Below are 18819 nucleotides of genomic sequence, written 5' to 3' on the forward strand. Positions count from 1 at the left end.
TCCCTCAACGTGATCAAGACAAAGGAGATGACTGGACTACAGGAAAAGGAGGACCGATCACGCCCCCATTCTAACGCACATGGGCTGCAGTGGAGCAGGTTGAGAGCTTCAAGTTCCTTGGCGTCCACATCACCAACAAACTAACATGGTCCAAACACACCAATTCAGTTGTGAAGAGGGCACAACAATACCTGTTCCCCCTCAAGAGACTGAAAAGATTTGGCATGTATCCTCACAAGGTTCCACAGATGCACAATCGATAGCATCCTGACCGGTTGCATCACTGCCATGGTTTGGCAACTGTTTGATCGGGTTCATGTCAGGGCTCTGGCTGGGCCACTCAAGGACATTAAGAGACTTTACCCAAAGCCACTACTGTGTTGTCTTGGCTGTGTGCTTAGGGTTGTTGTCCTGTTGGAAGGTGAACCTTTTCCCCAGTCTGAGTTCCTGGGCGCTCTGGAACAGGACTTTGCTCCGTTCATCTTTTCCTCAATCCTGACTCGTCTCCCAGTCCCTGCCCCTGAAAAACATACCCACAGCATGATGCTGCCACCTCCATGATTCACCTTAGGGATGGTGCCAGGTTTCCTCCAGACGTGATGCTTGGCCAGAAAGGCCAAAGAGTTCAATCTTGATTTCGTTAGACCAGAAAATCTTGTTTCTCCATTGTCTAACAGTCCTTTACATGCCTTTTGGCAAACTCCAAGCGGGCTGTCATGTGCCCTTTACCGAGGAGTGGTGGAGTGCTGCAGAGATGGTTGTCTTTCTGGAAGGTTCTCCCTTCTCCACAGAAGAACTCTGGAGCTCTGTTAGAGTGACCATTGGGTTCTTGGTCAACTCCCTGATCAAGGCCCTTCTCCCCCGATTGCTCAGTTTAGACCGGGCAGCCAGCTCTGGGAAGAGTTAGTGGTTCCAAACTTTTTCCATTTAAGAATGATGGATGCCACTGTGTTCTTGGGGACCTTCAATGATGCAGACATTTTTTGGTACCCTTCCCCAGATCTGTGCCTCGACACAAGCCTGTCTCAGGGTGTAAGTTTAAGTGTAACTGTAAAGTTACATATGAGCAATTTCTATATAACTACTTACTACTCATTACCTAGTGAAAATACCTAAAAACAAAAGAGGAGCTTCTCCTTTCGTCAACTTTAAAAAGCAACATGTAAAAAGGATTTGTATTGTTATATTAATAATTTGATTAATTAGATTAAACAAATATATAGGCCAATTCAATCACATAAAAATAACTATTCTAGTGGTGGTGAGTAGTAGTGTAGATAACTAATTTAGAAAAATGGGATTGTCTTTTTCTTCCTTTTTAACATTACAAGTAAAAATGGAAATCGACACCTCTGTTTCTGTCTTCATCGGTTTCTTTGTTGTAAGCAATTTCCCATCCTGGAGTCTGAGACCTTGGAATCTGGGGTAGAGAAAAATAATCTACCTATGACAATTTACATTACCCATCATTACATCATCATGATGATTTCTATAGTCTTGGCCTGCTACCTAGTTAGTTGTTGTGTTATCCAGCTAGCAATAATAGTGCTTGCTAACACTGATACATTTACCAGTGTTTAGCTACATTGAAAAGGAACTAACGTTACTCACAGCGTGTTGACACAAGTGGCTAGCATGCTGGGTATGTCTTACGTAATATCCTTGGGATACGGATATCCTGAGAACAAGGTTTTGGAAAGATAAGACCGTTGAGCCCACCTAATGTTAGCTAACTAGTTAACTAGCATGTAGCAACCATTGCATAGCTATTTGCCAGCTTTAGGTAGCTAGCTAATCAAGGTCAAAAACTAGCTAGCTAGCATGCTAGCTAATTCCCCAATAATCTACAGATTGCATGGAAAGTCTATTCTGCAGATGGTAACTAACTAGTTGGTAGGCCTAACAAAACCGCAAGAGAAGCTAACATTAGCTTGCTACAGTTAACTAGCTAACTAACTAAATAACCTACGCTAAATCATCCAGCAGAAATCATGTATTACATTTACATTACATTTAAGTCATTTAGTATACAAAAATAATCATAATTGCATGGAAAACTTGTGTTGTGTTGACGTTTTTGTCTTGTCTACAACATTTTGTTATGTTTCACTATATTGGATCACTCCAATATATTGGTGTCACTCTGGGCTCAGGGACGTCTAGCGTCACTACGCGCAGCGCACATACCTGACATCCTGAATGTGGCAGCAGATATGCTCTCGAGGGAGGGCCCACCATCTTGGGACTGGAGCATACATCCCTAGGTGGTGCAGCACCTGTGGGACAAGTTCGGGAGGGCGCAGATGAACCTGTTTGCCTCCCTGGGCAATGCACACTGCCCCATGTGGTTCTTCATGTCGGAGCCACCAGGGCCTCTGGGCTTGGATGTTCTGGCTCACGATTGGCCAGGGCTGGAGCTTACGCACTCCACCCCCCTTTCCCCTGATCCAGGCTGTGATGGACAGGACCAGGATGGCGAAGTATCTTCTGCTACTGGTGGCCCCATACTGGCCCAGATGACCCTGGTTCAGCCTTCTCCTGTCCCTGTTGTCTGGGACACCTTGGCAACTGCCCCTGAGACCCGACCTGCTGTTTCAGGCCGGGGGAACACTGTGGCATCCGAGACCGCACCGCCTCAGTCTGTGGGCTTGGCCACTGAATGGCATCAATGGTCCATGTTAGGACTACAGGAGGGCGTAAGGAACACCATGCAGAGTGCAAGGTGACCGGCTCAAAATCGCAGCATACCAGTTGCGCTGGCGGTTGTCCTGCTCTTGGTGCACTGGCATTGAGGATGTGCCTGAGTCATGCGGCGTGCAATATGTCCTCCAATACCTGCAGTCTCGCTTGGATGAGGGCTTAGCATCCTCTATACTGAGAGGGTATTTGGCTGCTATATCTGCCTGCCATGTAGGGTGGATGGACAAGCCAGTGGGGCGCCATCCCTTGGTCTCCAGGTTTATGAAGGGTGTTCATTGCCTGCGCCCTTCTAGGACCCGCTCAATGGCGAGCTGGGATCTGGATGTGGTCTTTGCAGCTTTGGCAAAACCTCTCTATGAAGGTGGCTTTGTTGGTAGCGATTACTTCCATGAAGAGGGTGGGTGACCTCCATGCTCTTTCAGTAAGTTCTGAGTGCTACCGGATGGACCCCAAGGGGAGGCGTATATCTCTCCGCCCCAACCCTTCATTCCTCCCAAAGGTTCTGTCAGACAAGCATGTGAACATCCATTTTATCCTGTCTGCTTACGACCCCCCGGCAGTGGCAAAGGAGTCTGGGCCTCCCTCCGGCATGCTGTGCCCTGTGAGGGCACTGCCTGCCTATGTGGAGTGGACACATCAGTGAGAACAACAGACAAGCTCTTTGTCTGCTATGGTGAGCGAGTCCTGGGGGCTGGGCTATCAAAGCAGAGGCTCTCTCACTGGCTCGTGGAGACAATTACGACAGCATACCGCCTGGCTGGCAGGCCAGTGCTGGGATCTGTGGTGGCACATTCAACACGAGGTGTGGCTGCATCTTGGGCTCTACTGAGAGGAGTGCCCCTAGCTGATATCTGTGCCAGCTGGGCTTCCTCTTGCACCTTTGCTAGGTACTAACGAGTAAATGTGGCACCTCCCTCTGCGGTTGGTTCAATGGTCCTGGGCGTCGCCTCCTCTTCTGGGGACTGTACCTGGACCCCCCTTCCATATTGACGGCCCCTGCGTCTCGGTCTCACGCTGGGACTTCGCCGCTGGCTGGCCAGGTCCCTCTAGCACCGACTAAATCTGGTACGGGTATACCAATATATTGGAGTGATCCAATATAGGGAAACATATCAAAGATTATTTTAACCATAACTGTTTATAAATGTGCCTTTTATTGATGGTTAAAGTAATTGACCCATTGTCAAATGCACCGTTAATTGATTTAATAATTTAAAGTATTTGTTTTTTATGTGAACCGTTTGTGAATTCATTTTTGTCATTGGGCCTGGGCATCAGATACCAGAGCCCTTTATTGCAGAATTGTGTCAATAAGGTGGTTCATTTTAAATTGGCTAACACTTATCACATGGTTTGTGCAAGCTGAAATCTGCGGTCAGAAATATGGTGCTTTTGGATATATGGTTGGAATGCTATCGGAAAATGATATATTTCTCTTTTCTTTATCCCTCTTCCCTTCATCCTCTTCCCTCCTTTGTTGGTGCTCATGATTTTACCAACATACTCATCTGCAGCTTCTCCAGAGATCAGATGAATTCCGTTGTGAGTGCATTTTTGCAGCGAATGAAAAAACACAGTCAATAATTCACTTAGATGAAGAGAGAGTACGTCAATTATTCCTCTTCTCTTGAGTCCAAAGATGCGCTACTTTAATTCCTTTTTAATTGGAGATAAAAAAAAATGTTCAGCAGGTCTGAGTGTAGCCCTGCTAGTGTGGCTTTTTAGCTAATGCAATATGAATGATGTGATGCCAAATGGGATAACCACGGCTGAATTATATAACCTGAGGCCGTGAGCATTGCTCAGAAAACAACTTCAGCACTTGAAGATGCAGCAGTGGTGTATCAGGATCAGGACCATGGATAGCACCTCTGCAGCATCTCTGTGTTCTTTTAACCATTTAGGCCTAAGTGACAACTGGCCTGGCATTGCCCATCTATTCACATTTCTGACTGACCAGTGGTATGTGGAAGTTATTACAGTTTCTTAGAGGCATCTTATTAGGGACAAATCAACATTTACTGGGGGGTGGGCTGGTCCAACTTGTGTCATATATATATATATTTATTTTTTTAAATAATAGTTTTCACATGTATTGTAAAAAGATTTGCACATCCTCCCCCCTCATCAAATGTACAAAAGAATGATGACTACCACCATAAATAACAATAACTGTAGCAACCCTGTGTACATGGATATCGACTTTACCACTTCGGCATGGTTTTGTGGCACAGTCGATGCCACACAGGACTAACGGGCTAGATGTTTGAGGGTTCGCCGACCACCAAAGACGAGCTCACTCTCCCTGCCCGTTTCATTGCACTACGTTCAGTGCCGGCTGCAGACAATGATCAGCTAGGGGGGAACTCTGATTTTCAACAATTTGATTATATATTTACAGTACCAGTCAAAAGTATGGACACACCTATTCAAAGGTTTTTCTTTATTTTTACTATTTTCTACATTGTAGAATAATAATGAAGACATTAAATCTATGAAGTAACACATATGGAATCATGTAGTAACCAAAAAAGTGTTAAACAAATCAAAATATATTTTATATTTGAGATTCTTCAAAGTAGCCACCCTTTGCCTTAATGACAGCTTTGCACACTCTTGGCATTCTCTCAACCAGCTTCACCTGAAATGCTTTTCCAACAGTCTTGAAGGAGTTCTCACATATGCTGAGCACTTGTTGGCTGCTTTTCCTTCACTCTGCGGTCCAACTCATCCCAAACCATCTCAATTGGGTTGAGGTCGGCTGATTGCGGAGGCCAGGTCATCTGATGCAGCACTCCATCAATCTCCTTCTTGGTCAAATAACCCTTACACAGCCTGGAGGTGTGTTAGGTCATTGTCCTGTTGAAAAACAAATGAAAGTCTCACTAAGCGCAAACCAGATGGGATGGCGTATCGCTGCAGAATGCTGTGGTAGCCCTGCTGGTTAAGTGTGCCTTTAATTCTAAATAAATCACAGACAGTGTCACCAACAAAGCACCCCCACACCATCATACCTCCTCCATGCTTCACGGTGGAAACCACACATGCGGAGATTATCCATTCACCTACTCTGCGTCTCACAAAGACACGGCGGTTGGAACCAAAAATCTCAAATTTGGACTCATCAGACTAAATATCTAATGTCCATTGCTCGTGTTTCTTGGCCCAAGCAAGTCTCTTCTTATTATTGGTGTCCTTTTGTAGTGGTTTCTTTGCAGCAATTTGATTATACAGGTCTGATTCACGCAGTCTCCTCTGAACAGTTGATGTTGAGATGTGTCTGTTATTACAAATAAGAAAATAGTAAAATATAAAGAACAACCCTTGAATGAGTAGGTGTGTCCAAACATTTGACTGGTACTGTATAATTCTATTTATACAGCGCATTTCAGACATTGAATGCAACACAATGTGCTTCACTGGAAGAAAAATAAATTAAAGCAAGGAAGATAAAAAGGAAATATTTACTACAAAAACAAAATAATAACAATAAAAATGAATGACAAAAAGCACCCTAAGGAAAAGCAAAGCTAAACATGTGTGTTTTAAAACCCCCCCAGGTTCTCTGACACGCTATTCCAGAGGCTGAGGGCATAGTCAATGAAGGATGCATCTCCATGCCTCTTGCTCCTAGCCTTAGGGGTAGTTAAAAGGCCAGTGCCAGAGGACCTGAAGGACCTCCAGAGGACCTGAAGGACCTACAGAGGACCTGAAGGACCTACAGAGGACCTGAAGGACCTACAGAGGACCTGAAGGACCTACAGAGGACCTGAAGGACCTACAGAGGACCTGAAGGACCTACAGAGGACCTGAAGGACCTACAGAGGACCTGAAGGGTACATAACTTAAAGGCATGTCTGTCATGTATTTGGATGCACAATTGTAGATTGATTTAAAAAACAATAATTAAAAAATTCACACGCAGCCAGTGCAGAGACCTTAAAACCGGTGTAATGTGAGCCCTCTGTCTGGCTTGGTCAGTACCTATGCTGCAGCATTCAGTATGTTTTGCAGTGGACCAATGGCTTTTAGGGGTAGATCAGACAGGAGAGCATTGCAGTAGTCAATGGATGAGTCTCTCTGTATCAGCCTAAGAGAGAAACGAACAAACCTTGTCAATGTTCTTCAGGTGGTAAAAAGCTACAGTATTTTGGTTACATTTCTAATGTGATTTGAAATTGAGTTCAGAATCTAAAATAACACCTAGGGTTTTTACCTATTGTTTTATCTTTATTTCCCGTGAATTAAAATGTGCAGCTCCAACAATAAGTACCTCAGTCTTGTCTCGATTTAGCTGGAGGAAGTTTTGAGCCATCCAAGTATTTAAATCACTATTATCCGTGGAGCTAAAATCCTCTGGTGACACAGATATGTAAAGCAGTGTATCGTCTGTGTAGCAGTGAAAATGAATGTGCTTTCTGATAACTCTGCTAAGTAACATATGTGACATATAAACTGAACAGTACCGGACCAAAATTGAACCTTGTGATATTTATTTTCTCTGAGTAATGTTCACCACGAGTGACAAAAGAACTCTCAACCCATTAAATAGGTCCTAAACCAATTTAGAACTGGACCAGAGAGGCCAACCCACCTTTCCAGTCTGTCCAGAAGGACCTCAAGGTCAAAAGTGTCAAATGCAGAACTTAAATCCAAGAGTACAAGGACAGAGAGCTGTTTGGCATCTGTGTTGGCTCTAAGATCATTTACCACTTCAACTAAGGCTGTCTCTGTGCTGTGGTGGGCCGGAAAACCAGATTGAAATTTTTCAAAAATACAGTTGGCACTTAAAAAATAATTTAGCTGTTTGAAAACCAATTTCTCCAGAATTTTGCTTAAGAATGGAAGGTTGGAGATTGGCTGAAAATTGCTAAGAGCTGAAGAATCTAGATGACTTTTCTTCAGAAGGGGTTTCACCATAGCAGTTTTTAGTGCAGTGGGGAAAGTGCCTGTGAACAGGGAGAGACTAACAATAGCTTGCAATTCTTCAGATATGCAATTCAAAACTGATTTGAAAAGGTGGTGGAGATGGGATCGAGAACGCAGGTAGAAGGCTTAAATCGTTATATCACATTCCTGAGTATGTCTGTGTCAACCAGAGAAAATAAATCCATAGTGCATTTGCGTGGTAGGCTAAGGCACATATTGTCAAACTTCTCATCAGGTCTTGCTTGACTGATACCCAGCCTAATGTTTGTTATCTTACATCTGAAATATGCCGCAAACTCATCACATTTAGATGTGGAGGAATGTTCACATAGGTTTGCAGGGATAGGATTTATCAGGCCATCAGTGGTCAGGAAGAGCACTCTTGAATTATTCAGATTAATAGTGATCAAGTTAGAAAAATGAGCCCGTCTGGCATTTCTAATTGCCAAGTTGCTCTTTCAGAATATCATAATGGACCTGCAACTTTGACTTCCTCCATTTCTGCTCTGCCTTTGTGCAATTTCTCTTTCATTTATTTGTTTCCTCACTCATCCAAGGGGCTCTCTGTTTGGATGGGTCCTTTTTCAACTTTACTAGAGCTATGGCATCAATGGTTGCCCTTAATTTACTGTTAAAGTGATCAAGTAAATCATCACAGGAGGAAGACAGGAAGGGTGTGTAACGGCTTTCTTCTATCTCCTCCTCCGACGAAGAGGTGTAGCAAGGATCGGACCAAAATGCAGCGTGGTGGTTAATCATGTTCTTTAATGAAAAAATGAACTATACATGAAATAACCAAATATACAAAACAACAAATGGAAAGTGAAAACCTATACAGCCTATCTGGTGCCTACAGAGACAGGAACAATCACCCACCAAACACTCAAAGAATATGGCTGCCTAAATATGGTTCCCAATCAGAGGCAACGAAAATCACCTGCCTCTGATTAAGAACCGCCTCAAGGCAACCATAGACTTTCCTAGACAACCCTACTCAGCCACAATCCCAATACCTACTAAAACCCCAATACAAAAACACACCACAAAATAAACCCATGTCACACCCTGGCCTGACCAAATAAATGAAGACAAACATACATACTTCGACCAGGGTGTGACAGGGTGATGGAGTATTGTTCATACACTCAATAAAATCTGTAGCAGTTTCAGAGGTAAGATAGAATTTCTTAATAATGTATTCAGTAATACCCTGTGCTATGGGTAACAAGGTAGTACAAAATACAGTGGTTATCAGATAAAGCAACATCAACAATAGAGAGCCCCTTGGTAAAATCAGGTCCAGAGTATGGCCACGATAATAGGTGGGCATCAGTAATATGTTGGATAAAGCCTATAGAGCTCAAAAGATTAAGAAATTCAATGTCCTTGGTGTCAGTCTCTTCGTCAACATGAATATTAAAATCGCCCAACACAATGATTTTATCATAGTTCTCAAAGGACAATAGACAATAGTTAATAGAAATCAGATTCAAACATTGTGACTAGTTGTGTTTATGCCACACTAAAAGTTAATGCATTTTAATGTTAAATTAAAAATATTTAGACTATATTGAAGTGTTAGGTTATAGGCAGTCTATCTACATATCTTTTTTTTCCATTGGCCTAATAGTAAAGACATCATAAAAAGATATAACCTTTTAATGTGGCATGAACACAACCAGGCATGATATTTTGATCTGATTGTCAAAAGTAGGATACCTGTGCATGTTCGTCCACTCCAAAATAATTCCAGCATCCAAACTGCACGTATACTCACACCATTTGATGAATGGAAATAGGCATCTGTTACAAAACACCAAAAAGTCTACCTAATGACATTCGGTGATTGCCATTGATTAGGTCTACATTAATTGATGCGTCTTGCTGAACAAATCAACCTTTTTTTTGTAGGCTGAAAAGTTGGGACGCCTGAAATGGGGCTAAAACGGTCCCAGGAAAAGTGGGATGGTCACCCTAACACACATGGTCAATTTACTAGAATAGGCTACAATGTGTATTGCCATGAACTTCAAATAAGCCTTACCGGTAGCCAGTAATGTAGAGGTCAAAAAACTAGGTGGGTTAACTTTGATAGCCATTGCAGCAAACAACAACATCAAAATGTCATGCTCCCTATACTTTCAATGCATTTTTCTGAAAAGGGTGGATAAACGGAGTTTACTTGCGTTTACCCTCCACTAGGACTACACAATTGCCGGTAGCCTACCCTCTCAGCCGATGCAATTTTGCACACATGAACACACACAGAACAGGTAGCCTACATTCAATATAATACATGAGTTGAATCAAAACATGTTTTACACCCTAGTTCATGAGTTGACCATAATTTATGCGTTAATGCTTGGAGTCTTCACAGATTGTGTGAAATAAAACACTACCTTTTGTTCCTTACATTAATGACATTTATGACAGTGTTATTTGTAATTATTAAGCATTTAACAATTGAATTAGAACATTGCACTTAAACCCTGTACGAATCATGGATCTTGGAAATCTCTGGAAAATGCAAGGCAATTAGCAAGACACCCACAATAAAGGAGTGGTTCTGGAGGTAGGGACCACAGAACACTTCTCAGTTCCTATGCTTCCTGGCTGATGTTTTGGTCACTTTTGAATGCTGGCAGTGCTTTCACTCTAGTGGTAGCATGAGACAGAGTCTACAACCCACACAAGTGGCTCAGGTAATGCAGCTCATCCAGAATGGAACATCAATGCGAGCAGTGGCAAGAAGGTTTGCTGTGTCTGTCAGCGTAGTGTCCAGAGCATGGAGGCGCTACCAGGAGATAGGCCAGTACATCAGGAGACGTGGAAGAGGCCGTAGGAGGGCAAACAACCCAGCAGCAGGACCGCTACCTCCGCCTTTGTGCAAGGAGGAGCAGGAGGGGCACTGCCAGAGCCCTGCAAAATGACCTCCAGCAGGCCACAAATGTGCATGTGTCTGCTCAAACGGTCAGAAACAGACTCCAAGAGGGTGGTATGAGGGCCCGACGTCCACAGGTGGGGGTCGTGCTTACAGCCCAACACCGTGCAGGATGTTTTTCATTTGCCAGAGAACACCAAGATTGGCAAATTCGCCACTGGCGCCCTGTGCTCTTCCCAGATGAAAGCAGGTTCACACTGAGCACGTGACAGACGTTATAGTCTGGAGACGCAGTGGAGAACGTTCTGCTGCCTGCAAAATCCTCCAGCATGACCGGTTTGGCAGTGGGTCAGTCGTGGTGTGGGGGGGCCGCACAGCCCTCCATGTGCTCGCCAGAGGTAGCCTGACTGCCATTAGGTACCGAGATTAGATCCTCAGACCCCTTGTGAGACCATATGCTGGTGCGGTTGGCCCTGGGTTCCTCCTAATGCAAGACAATGCTAGACCTCATGTTGCTGGAGTGTGTCAGCAGTTCCTGCAAGAGGAAGGCATTGATGCTATGGACTGGCCCGCCCGTTCCCCAGACCTGAATCCAATTGAGCACATCTGGGACATCATGTGGCGTTGGTGGATGGAGCGAGACATTGCACCACAGACTGTCCAGGAGTTGGTGGATGCTTTAGTCCAGGTCTGGGAGGAGATCCCTCAGGAGACCATCTGCCACCTCATCAGGAGCATGCCCAGGCGTTGTAGCGAGGTCATACAGGCACGTGGAGGCCACACACACTACTGAGCCTCATTTTGGCTTGTTTTAAGGACATTACATCAAAGTTGGATCAGCCTGTAGTGTGGTTTTCCACTTTAATTTTGAGTGTGACTCCAAATCCAGACCTCCATGGGTTGATAAATTTGATTTCCATTGATAATTTGTGTGTGGTTTTGTTGTCAGCACATTCAACTATGTAAAGAAAAAAGTATTTAATAAGAATATTTCATAATATTTCATTCATTCAGATCTAGGATGTGTAATTTGGCTTGACAACCAAGATGGCATAGCAGTTCAGACGTCTTTTGTCCTCGTCTTGTCGTGTCCTGTATATATATATATATATATATATATATATATATATATATATATATATATATATATATATATATATATATATATTTACAACTTTTTTCACATACACTTTATTTTTATTTTCCATCAACTCATCTTCAAAACACTCTCCTGCAAACCGCCTCACCAATTTATAAAAAAGTATTATTTACAGTGCCTTGCGAAAGTATTCGGCCCCCTTGAACTTTGCGACCTTTTGCCACATTTCAGGCTTCAAACATAAAGATATAAAACTGTATTTTTTTGTGAAAAATCAACAACAAGTGGGACACAATCATGAAGTGGAACGACATTTATTGGATATTTCAAACTTTTTTAACAAATCAAAAACTGAAAAATTGGGCGTGCAAAATTATTAGGCCCTTTACTTTCAGTGCAGCAAACTCTCTCCAGAAGTTCAGTGGGGAGCTCTGAATGATCCAATGTTGACCTAAATGACTAATGATGATAAATACAATCCACCTGTGTGTAATCAAGTCTCCGTATAAATGCACCTGCACTGTGATAGTCTCAGAGTTCCGTTAAAAGCGCAGAGAGCATCATGAAGAACAAGGAACACACCAGGCAGGTCCGAGATACTGTTGTGAAGAAGTTTAAAGCCGGATTTGGATAAAAAAAATGTTCCCAAGCTTTAAACATCCCAAGAAGCACTGTGCAAGCAATAATATTGAAATGGAAGGAGTATCAGACCACTGCAAATCTACCAAGACCTGGCCGTCCCTCTAAACTTTCAGCTCATACAAGGAGAAGACTGATCAGAGATGCAGCCAAGAGGCCCATGATCATTCTGGATGAACTGCAGAGATCTGCAGCTGAGGTGGGACACTCTGTCCATAGGACAACAATCAGTCGTATATTGCACAAATCTGGCCTTTATGGAAGAGTGGCAAGAAGAAAGCCATTTCTTAAAGATATCCATAAAAAGTGTCGTTTAAAGTTTGCCACAAGCCACCTGGGAGACACACCAAACATGTGGAAGAAGGTGCTCTGGTCAGATGAAACCAAAATGTAACTTTTTGGCAACAATGCAAAACGTTATGTTTGGCGTAAAAGCAACACAGCTTATCACCCTGAACACACCATCCCCACTGTCAAACATGGTGGTGGCAGCATCATGGTTTGGGCCTGCTTTTCTTCAGCAGGGACAGGGAAGATGGTTAAAATTGATGGGAAGATGGATGGAGCCAAATTCAGGACCATCCTGGAAGAAAACCTGATGGAGTCTGCAAAAGAGCTGAGACTGGGACGGAGATTTGTCTTCCAACAAGACAATGATCCAAAACATAAAGCAAAATCTACAATGGAATGGTTCAAAAATAAACATATCCAGGTGTTAGAATGGCCAAGTCAAAGTCCAGACCTGAATCCCATCGAGAATCTGTGGAAAGAACTGAAAACTGCTGTTCACAAATGCTCTCCATCCAACCTCACTGAGCTCGAGCTGTTTTGCAAGGAGGAATGGGAAAAAATGTCAGTCTCTCAATGTGCAAAACTGATAGAGACATACCCCAAGTGACTTACAGCTGTAATCGCAGCAAAAGGTGGCGGTACAAGGTATTAACTTAAGGGGGCTGAATAATTTTGCACGCCCAATTTTTCAGTTTTTGATTTGTTAAAAAAGTTTGAAATATCCAATAAATCTCGTTCCACTTCATGATTGTGTCCCACTTGTTGTTGATTCTTCACAAAAAAATACAGTTTTATATCTTTATGTTTGAAGCCTGAAATGTGGCAAAAGGTCGCAAAGTTCAAGGGGGCCGAATACTTTCGCAAGGCACTGTACCTCAAATCTGTAATCCTCCAAGAAGCTAGCCAGAAACTCCAAGAAGCTAGCCAGAAACTAGCCAGAAGCTAGCCAGGAGCTAGCCAGAAGCTAGCCCAGGAGCTAATCCAGAAGCTAATCAGAAGCTAGTTAGCTTCTTTACTGGCAAATCGTTAGTATTCAGCTAACCACGGTTTGTGGTCATCAGCTATCCTTTAGCTCGAAAATCTATCGGCAGTTTTGTACGGCGCAGCGCGGCTCAGAACGGAACATACCGGACCAATTTTTCACTCTATGTCCCTGGATTTCAACTGCTCTCTGGACATTCATACCCGGATCTCACAGCTAGCTAGCTGCTATCCGTGTGACTATCGGCTTTCGTCGATTCCGGAGCAAACGTCAATTATTCCGGAGCTAGCCAGCTCCATCAATCACTCCTGAGTTCCATCAATCACTCCTGGGCTGCAGTCACCTATCCAGACCCGTTTTACTGCCTACGCGGAGCCCCACCGGGCCTTCACAACTGGACTGCCGACGTTATCTACCCGAAGGAGATCCGGCTGGCTCCTCCATCGCGACGTTACCTGAACGCCCATCTGCGGCCTGCTAACCGTTAGCTGTCTTACCGGCTGCTATCTGAATAGACAATCGGACAATTTATTTATTTGTATTATTATTATGTTTTCTTCTTGGGCCTCTATAACTATATCTATTGTTTTTATTTTTGTTGTTGTTGTGTGATTTGGACTAATCCCCTCTACCACACGGAACCCCACTAATCTACTGACGGAACGCAAGAGGTGGCTAACAACAGACCTCCATCCTATGCTAGCTTGCTACCGATGGCCTGGCTAGCTGTCTAAATCGCAGTGACCCCCAACCAACCTCTCCACTCACTGGACCCTTTGATCACTCGACTAAGCATGCCTCTCCTTAATGTCAATATGTCTTGTCCATTGCTGTTCTGGTTAGTGTTTATTGGCTTATTTCACTGAGTAGCCTCTAGTCCTGCTCACTATACCTTATCCAACCTATTAGTTCCACCACCCACACATGCAATGACATCTCCTGGTTTCAATGATGTTTCTAGAGACAATATCTCTCTCTTCATCACTCAATACCTAGGTTTACCTCCACTGTATTCACATCCTACCATACCTTTGTCTGTACATTATACCTTGATGCTATTTTATCGCCCCAGAAACCTCCTTTTACTCTCTGTTCCAGACGTTCTAGACGACCAATTCTTATTGCTTTTAGCCGCACCCTTATTCTACTCCTCCTATGTTCCTCTGGCGATGTAGATGTGAATCCAGGCCCTACAGTGCCTAGCTCCACTCCTATTCCCCAGGCGCTCTCTTTTGACGACTTCTGTAACCGTAATAGCCTTGGTTTCATGCATGTTAACATTAGAAGCCTCCTCCCTAAGTTTGTTCTATTCACTGCTTTAGCACACTCTGCCAACCCGGATGTTCTAGCTGTGTCTGAATCCTGGCTTAGGAAGACCACCAAAAATTCAGAAATTTTAATTCCAAACTACAACATTTTCAGACAAGATAGAACTGCCAAAGGGGGCGGTGTTGCAATCTACTGCAAAGATAGCCTGCAGATTTCTGTCCTACTATCCAGGTCTGTACCCAAACAATTTGAAATTCTACTTTCAAAAATCCACCTCTCTAAAAACAAGTCTCTCACCGTTTCCGCCTGCTATAGACCACCCTCTGCCCCCAGCTGTGCTCTGGACACCATATGTGAACTGATTGCCCCCCATCAATCTTCAGAGCTCGTGCAGCTAGGCGACCTAAACTGGAACATGCTTAACACCCCAGCCATCCTACAATCTAAACTTGATGCCCTCAATCTCACACAAATTATCAATGAACCTACCAGGTACCTCCCCAAAGCCTTAAACACAGGCACCCTCATAGACATCATCCTAACCAACTTCACCTCGAAATACACCTCTGCTGTCTTCAACCAAGATCTCAGCGATCACTGCCTCATTGCCTGCATCCGTAATGGGTCAGCGGTCAAACAACCTCCACTCATCAATGTAAAACGCTCCCTGAAACACTTCAGCGAGCAGGCCTTTCTAATCGACCTGGCCGGGGTATCCTGGAAGGATATTGATCTCATCCCGTCAGTAGAGGATGCCTGGATATTTTTTTAAATGCCTTCCTAACCATCTTAAATAAACATGCCCCATTCAAGAAATTTAGAACCAGGAACAGATATAGCCCTTGGTTCTCCCCAGACCTGACTGCCCTTAACCAACACAAAAACATCCTATGGCGTTCTGCATTAGCATCGAACAGCCCCCGTGATATGCAGCTGTTCAGGGAAGCTAGAAACCATTATACACAGGCAGTTAGAAAAGCCAAGGCTAGCTTTTTCAAGCAGAAATTTGCTTCCTGCAACACTAACTCAAAAAAGTTCTGGGACACTGTAAAGTCCATGGAGAATAAGAACACCTCCTCCCAGCTGCCCACTGCACTGAAGATAGGAAACACTGTCACCACTGATAAATCCACCATAATTGAGAATTTCAATAAGCATTTTTCTACGGCTGGCCATGCTTTCCACCTGTCTACTCCTACCCCGGTCAAAAGCACTGAACCCCCAACAGCAACTCGCCCAAGCCTTCCCCATTTCTCCTTCTCCCAAATCCATTCAGCTGATGTTCTGAAAGAGCTGCAAAATCTGGACCCCTCCAAATCAGCTGGGCTAGACAATCTGGACCCTTTCTTTCTAAAATTATCTGCCGAAATTGTTGCCACCCCTATTACTAGCATGTTAAAACTCTCTTTCCTGTCGTCTGAGATTCCCAAAGATTGGAAAGCAGCTGCGGTCATCCCCCTCTTCAAAGGGGGGGACACTCTTGACCCAAACTGCTATAGACCTATATCTATCCTACCATGCCTTTCTAAGGTCTTCGAAAGCCAAGTCAACAAACAGATTACCGACCATTTCGAATCTCACCATACCTTCTCTGCTATGCAATCTGGTTTCAGAGCTGGTCATGGGTGCACCTCAGCCACGCTCAAGGTCCTAAACGATATCTTAACCGCCATTGATAAGAAACATTGCTGTGCAGCCGTATTCATTGATCTGGCCAAGGCTTTCAACTCTGTCAATCACCACATCCTCATCGGCAGACTCGACAGCCTTGGTTTCTCAAATGATTGCCTCGCCTGGTTCACCAACTACTTCTCTGATAGAGTTCAGTGTGTCAAATCGGAGGGTCTGCTGTCCGGACCTCTGGCAGTCTCTATGGGGGTGCCACAGGGTTCAATTCTTGGACCGACTCTCTTCTCTGTATACATCAATGAGGTCGCTCTTGCTGCTGGTGAGTCTCTGATCCACCTCTACGCAGACGACACCATTCTGTATACTTCCGGCCCTTCTTTGGACACTGTGTTAACAACCCTCCAGGCAAGCTTCAACGCCTTACAACTCTCCTTCCGTGGCCTCCAATTGCTCTTAAATACAAGTAAAACTAAATACATGCTCTTCAACCGATCGCTACCTGCACCTACCCGCCTGTCCAACATCACTACTCTGGACGGCGCTGACTTAGAATACGTGGACAACTACAAATACTTAGGTGTCTGGTTAGACTGTAAACTCTCCTTCCAGACCCATATCAAACATCTCCAATCTAAAGTTAAATCTAGAATTGGCTTCCTATTTCGCAACAAAGCATCCTTCACTCATGCTGCCAAACATACCCTTGTAAAACTGACCATCCTACCAATCCTCGACTTTGGCGATGTCATTTACAAAATAACCTCCAATACCCTACTCAACAAATTGGATGCAGTCTATCACAGTGCAATCCGTTTTGTCACCAAAGCCCCATATACTACCCACCTGTACGCTCTCGTTGGCTGGCCCTCGCATACTCGTCGCCAAACCCACTGGCTCCATGTCATCTACAAGACCCTGCTAGGTAAAGTCCCACCTATAATTTAGCCCCAAAACAACTACCTCTTTCCCAACTGTATTTAATTTATTTATTTATTTTGCTCCTTTGCACCCCATTATTTTTATTTCTACTTTGCACATTCTTCCATTGCAAAACTACCATTCCAGTGTTTTACTTGCTGTATTGTATTTACTTTGCCACCATGCCTTTACCTCCCTTCTCACCTCATTTGCTCACATTGTATATAGACTTGTTCATACTGTATTATTGACTGTATGTTTGTTTTACTCCATGTGTAACTCTGTGTCGTTGTATCTGTCGAACTGCTTTGCTTTATCTTGGCCAGGTCGCAATTGTAAATGAGAACTTGTTCTCAACTTGCCTACCTGGTTAAATAAAGGTGAAATAAAATAAAATAAATACAATTTTAGTATTCAGTTCCCCTTATTTTTTTGAGCAGTGTATATTGATAGAAAACAGTGAAGCTAAATAAACAGTCTACTACTTCTGACCACAGACGGCACAGACAACAATGAGAGTTGTATACAGCTGACTGACAAAAGCAAACAATGATAAATCAACTGATGAATCTAATGCATTGGAATAAAGGTATAGGCAATTTTTATCAAGGACTCATGTCAAACAAATGGCGAAAATTAGGAAGTACAAAGGAAATACTATGCATAAAGGAGCTCAGCTGAGGCTGAAATTCAGCACTACTGAGTGGACAGCGCCTCCGCATAGAAATACATGGTTTAAACCATGACAGAGAGGTTCATTCATTTGGAAGCGTTAAAAAAAAACATATTAACCACTACATTTTAAACAAATAGAAGAATGGTTCAATTAGCATTATTTAGAGACCCCACCCGAAATTGAACTTTTGTTGTATTTAGGGGAGCTAAAGTCTCATTCAGGGGAGCTGAGCCCCCCCTGGCTCCCCCATAATTTGCACCTTGGTTATAGGTCGAGTAATAACCCCTCAGATCGGAAAGGAAGCAGAACCATGTTAACTGTTCCTGAATAACTGGGTCTGTGGGGAGCATAGACCTATGTGGCCATCCTACAGTGCCTTCAGAAAGTATTCACATACCATTTTGTTATGATACAGCCTGAATTTAAATGGATCAAATTTTGATTTTGTGTCACTGGCCTACACACAATACCCCATAATGTCAAAGTGAATTTTTATTTATTTTTAGAATTCGTAACAAATTCATTAAAAAAAATGTAAAGTTGAAATGTCTTGAGTTTTAACCTCTAGGGGCAGGATAGACAGTTGACTGGTAGATTATATTGACCTGTGGTATAGTAAGCATTCGGAAAAGAGTAGTGAATAAAGGCGTCTGCATACTAGGTTCGGTTTGCTCCTAGCAGAAGTCGGCTAGGCGAAGTGAACGTCTGTGCCTCGCATACTCCCCCAAAAAACTGAAAAAAGCATCAATAGTACTGTTTGTCCCTCTTGAGACGTCGTAGCCAGTATACACTTAATAATATACCCA

The sequence above is a fragment of the Oncorhynchus gorbuscha genome, linkage group LG11 (genome assembly GCF_021184085.1).
Source record: "Oncorhynchus gorbuscha isolate QuinsamMale2020 ecotype Even-year linkage group LG11, OgorEven_v1.0, whole genome shotgun sequence".
NCBI lineage: Eukaryota > Metazoa > Chordata > Actinopteri > Salmoniformes > Salmonidae > Oncorhynchus > Oncorhynchus gorbuscha.